Source organism: Echinops telfairi, unplaced genomic scaffold (assembly GCF_000313985.2).
Source record: "Echinops telfairi isolate 266 unplaced genomic scaffold, ASM31398v2 ScPeMD7_7420;HRSCAF=8458, whole genome shotgun sequence".
In the NCBI taxonomy this organism is placed as follows: Eukaryota; Metazoa; Chordata; class Mammalia; order Afrosoricida; family Tenrecidae; genus Echinops; species Echinops telfairi.
In genome coordinates, this window is record NW_022111320.1 from 34,216,274 (window position 1) to 34,221,582 (window position 5,309).

Consider the following 5,309-nt stretch of genomic DNA (forward strand, 5'->3'; position numbering starts at 1 on the left):
GTTTTGCTTCTCTAGAGAACCCTGTCTAACACTCCAGGCAATATATTTCTCCCCTCTCTCCTTGGATATTCTGTGCAATGTGAATTCACGCTTATGTTAGCAAAAAACCACACAAATCTAGTCTCTTCTCTAGAATTATTGAATATTAGAAGTAGGAAAGTTGTTATGCTTATTCAGTCCTGATCAGAAATGATATCAAGTTGAGGGCCTTTTCTAAAAGACAGCCATTCAGCAAAAGACTTCTTCAGACGGTTTGGGGAAATGATGCTCACTGGGCTCTTCTACTGCCAATGTGCACAGCTTACTGAGGTCTAAAAGGCATAGATCAATACTGCCAAAACCAAATTTGTGTAGCTTTGCTTCAATCTGTGTTTATCAAACATCTACCCATAGAGCCCTTTAAAAAATAAAAATCATAAACTATTAAAACACTTTGGGAAAAAGCATTCAAAGGCTCCGTTTATTCAGGACGGAAGTAACTTTCTTAAACAAGGTCGTAGGATGCCTACCATTCCCGTTCCTCCGTTCCTACCAGTCATACTTCATCTCTTGCCCATTTTACTAAACCCAAAAGATGATTGTGTTATTGAGAGTGGCAGTGAAGAGATATACTGCTCTTGCTTCAGTTTTAAAACTTTAATTTTCTCTAGTTTCTCCCTCTCTCCATTTAGCAATTCCCTCTCAGTCCACCTAGAGCCAACTTGCTTTTCTAGTCCAGTGTGACATAAAGGGTGGCCCTGGGCCAGCAGCTCCGGCATAATCTAGCAGTTGTGAGCAATGCAAAATCTTGGGTTTAACCCTCCTATCTACTGCATCGAAATCTCTGGCAGAGGGGCCCAAGAGACTTAAACTTCTAACAACCTATCTCCTGAGGGTTCTGATTCGAAAGTTTGAGGATTCCCGCTCTAAATGTCTTAAACAAGTTCTATAATATTCTTAAGCCAATGTAACATATAATATTCTTAAGCCAATGTAACAGCTCTTCTGAACTTTATTCCTGCCCCTTTCTCCCTACATCAACTACTCTCAATATACCTGTGTCTAGCTCAGTACCTAGGGCATGATAGATGCTCCATAGATATACGCTCATTAAATTCATGACTACGTGATTGATTCCAAGTCTGGATCTCCATCCCTCTTGCAAACATTCCCACTGGGTGTTGAAACAGACGTCATTTCGTTTTCAAACTCACCTTATCCAGAGCCGACTTTATTGTCCCCCTTCACTGAACCCAACCTAACAATGACCACGAGCACCATCTTACTTCTATGTGCCAGCCTTCCTGTGAATGGGTGCATTTAGTCTTCACACACCAGAAAACATGTACCTTTATGCTCCATTCCAAATAAGCAGACCCACTACAACCATCTCATTCCCTATTCTGAGGGCGGGGCTGCTCAGTGATCTGCCTTCTTTGACAAGTCAGGACATAAAAAAGGAAAGTCACTGAAGAGGCTCACGCTCCTCCGTTCACTGTACAATAGAGCTGAATCCAGAGGTTCCCGCTCCCATGTTAAGTTATCCAGTGCTATCATCTCATGCTGCCCCCCATATATATCTAAATCGTACAGGCTCCCCTGCAATGTCTCGGAGTGTAAGAGGGGTGCCTTTCTTTCATATGTGAGAGAAACGATGGGAAAGGACTGGTCTCAGCTCAGGGTGGATGTGCAGCTCTCAAAATCATTTTTCTGAAAACGTTTCTTCTCCCCTGGAAGGGTCTATATTCCTGCAGAAAGTCAGTGCGCACGCGTGGACAACCCCGTGACTGCAAGCAGGCATGTTGGAAGCAGTGTTCACGATGCCTGTAAACATCTGGTCTGAAGGACAGATCATCTCTAGCTTCAGGTCTGTTACTTCCTAGAGGTGGGAATGTAGAAGAATAAATCATTTATCTTCCCGGATCTATTTTCTTCTCTGTACCGTCGACAGAGCAGCAGCCGCAAGCTCCTAAGGGGGTTACAATTTTACCTGAAGACACGAGGTGACGCCAAAAAAAGGATTGCTCTCAGGCTTCCAGTTAATACACACGCTGGTGCACTCTGAACAAAACATGTTTAAACATGTCTCTGACCACTGGAGGGCTGCCGACAAGTTCTCTCCATACTGCGCCTGTCGTAAAGGTCTCAGTCCCACTCCTTGACATCAAGTCAATTCCACCTCACAGCGCCCCTGTAGGTCAGGGTAACGCCTTGAGTGTCTGGGAGTCTATAACTCCTGATGGAAGTAGAAAGTCTTGCTTTTCTCCTGTGGAGCAGCTCATGGTTTCAAACGTCTGACCTTGCAGCAGCCCAACACATAACCATGATGGTCACCAGGACTTCTACTTATTACCACAAGGATACATTAAAACAGTGACGTCCACGGTGTTCTGCTGGGTCAGTCAATTCAAGGCAGAGAGGTCTAACTCAGAAGGTAATGTGGACTGTTTGGGGGGAAATCCCAAAGCCATAATTAGGACGGATAGTCTCCGAGGACACAGGATGATTATGGGGCTTACCCTAAAGAAGTTTTAGGGGCAGGAAAGCTACCTTGGTGAGATGAAGGCCAGGAAAATTGTACCAAAGTATTTTTTCACCCATCACAATGCACTTGCTGACTTTTTGGAGTAGAAAGAGCTGTTCTATAAGAATATTATCAGGAAATTTATTCCATTCACCCTCCAGCCTAGATCTTGCCCCCTTTCAGACTTCTTTTTGTTCTCTAAACTCAAACATTCAAAAGGATCATATGTGAATTCTCAAGGGTACCCAAACTGCAGTTTTAATATGACAAACATTCAAGTGCTAGAGGGATTCAGAAAAGGGTTAGAGTGATGGAAACACTACCTTTTAGACCTATATAAACCTGAATGATCTATTGTGAAACAAGAGTGTCATGTCTTGATATTTTTGTTTAATCGAGATTTCTATGATTTGTAACAATCCTTTTGACTTCTCACCGCACACGTCAACAGTGAGCACCTGTGCAGGAGTAATGTGCAGTAATTGATCAGTAAAATGTCAGCGATCCATAACCATCTCGTGACTGGATAGTTTTGAAGTGCTACTCAGAGATCAGCACGTTCAGCACAGTAAAGGGTCAGAGAGAAAAGGAAGACCAGTGAGATGCCTGGGCACAGGGACTGCAACCACGGGTGAGGATGGTGCTGGATGGGCAGCACTTCCTTCTAGTGTACACGGGGTCATGAGGCATCTGAACCTGCTCAGCAGCATTTCAGAAGAAATCTCTCCCTCCCCTGGCCACTCAGGAATGCCTTTCTAATGGTATGTAAAGGGCTATCAGGAGAAAGGTACTTTATAGACAGAGAGAGAAGTCAAATATTATGGACTAATATAAAACCAAACTCACTGATACCGAGTTAATGCTGACTCACAGTGACCCCCTGCGGGTTTTTGAGACGGTAACTGTTCACGGGAGATGAAAGCCCAGTCTTTCTCCCGAGGAGGTGCTGGTGGTTTTGAACTGCCGACCCTGCGGATCTCAGCCATGACACCACTGGGGCTCCTATGGACATTAATCACTACCATAAAATCAGAGTATACTTTATCTGTTACATGTATTTTCAAGAATTGGCTAGCATAGGCTTTGGATAGATTTTACTTTTATTTTATTTTTAAGTTTTCCATATCAATAGAGTTTGGTCTCTTTCTGACAGGGGACCCATACTTCCAATTTTAAAATTTTCTTTAAAGAAATACTTAATTTTCTGTATACAGGCTTCTCCTGCACTCAATTTAGATATCCACTCATGCATGAGTAGCGCAGTCACCTGTGGTGCTGAAGGAGTTTTTGAAATGATTATAGAGGGGTAGTTTTTGAAATTGTTATATGGCTAGCAGGTTGCAGTTATGGTTAGATCCTATTCTCATTTTTATGCCATCTGCTGTCAATTCCTATCAAGAATTTAATCTGATTTATACCAAATCATATACTGAACTATAAGATTTATGGAACTATAATAAGAAGGGCAGAGAAATAAAGAAATTTAAAAATGGGACTTAGACATAATTTAGGGCTTGATTGGTTGCATGAAGCCTACCATACCACCACATTGCCTTCCAACATTGGATCGATGGACAGTGCATTTATATTTTTCCAAAAGGTTGATTAGCCATTAAAAACCTAAGAGTTATGGAATTACTTATTGCATATTGGGCCATAACTTTCAGGGTATCACAGTTAAAACAAACTATTCTAGTTGGCTCAAAGTAGACGTGCTTGCAGCAATCTTGCCAAGAACTAAGATTGTACTTGAAAAGCAAGACCATCAGTCTCATCACAGCATCTTCAGTGAAACTGGCAAACAACTCTATTGTGTATGTTTATTAAAAAAACCCCAAACAAACATTTTTTAAAGCAAGCTTTGGCAAATTAGATAATTATTAAGCAAAATACTACGGTGCCCAACATGATGCATTAACAGTTTCTAATGTTATTGAACCGAACGACAAGAGAGGCACTTTGTTCTTACTTACTTGGCAGACAATTACTCTTTCCTCCCACAATACTTCATGTGCATAGTTCCAAGGAAGACTCATGAATGCAAAGGTTCATTAAGGGAATGAGAGAATCGATTGTAAAATGGAAAAGGCCGGGTGAGGTCATATTTCAAAGAGATGAATATGGTACACTCCATTATGTTGTAATCAGCTTCCCTCTTTCAGTCCACAAACTGTAATGGTTTATCCTAATTTTTTTTCTTTTAAGGAACAGAAATAGGAAAAAAAAGAAAACACTCCCTGCAGTTTTCTGACCATGGCTGTCCGACAGCCAGGCAGGAGGTGCCACCCATTCTGCGGGCATTGTCCATTTACCACAGTCCTTGGAGTGCACCGAGCTGGCAGCGCTGACCATTTATCTCTTTAATAAGAAAAACATTCAAATGCTACTCTTACTGCTGCCCTGGCAAACCACACTTAATAGATGGGCCTTGCCCTGTACGTGACACTTCAAACATCAATCAGGACTGAATTTTATTTCAATTTATTCTGGTTGCTGTCCACATTAAAAAAAAATGCTTATATTGTGAAGATGTCTTGGAATACAAAAGTGCCAATGATGTAATCACCGATTTAAGTGGGGGAGGGAGGGAGAAATCCCAATTTGGGTTAAACATTTATCCATTCTTCCTCCTAAATTTTTCATTGAAGTAAAATGTAACAAAATAATGGGACCGTTAAGAGGTGATGTTGGTACCCAGCAGGTCACACACTAAATATTTCATATCTTTATGAGAGAGCTTTATTATATTTTCATTCTTTAAGAAAGGAGTTGGTATTTCCAAATGATCTGGGATAAATGACTTTAA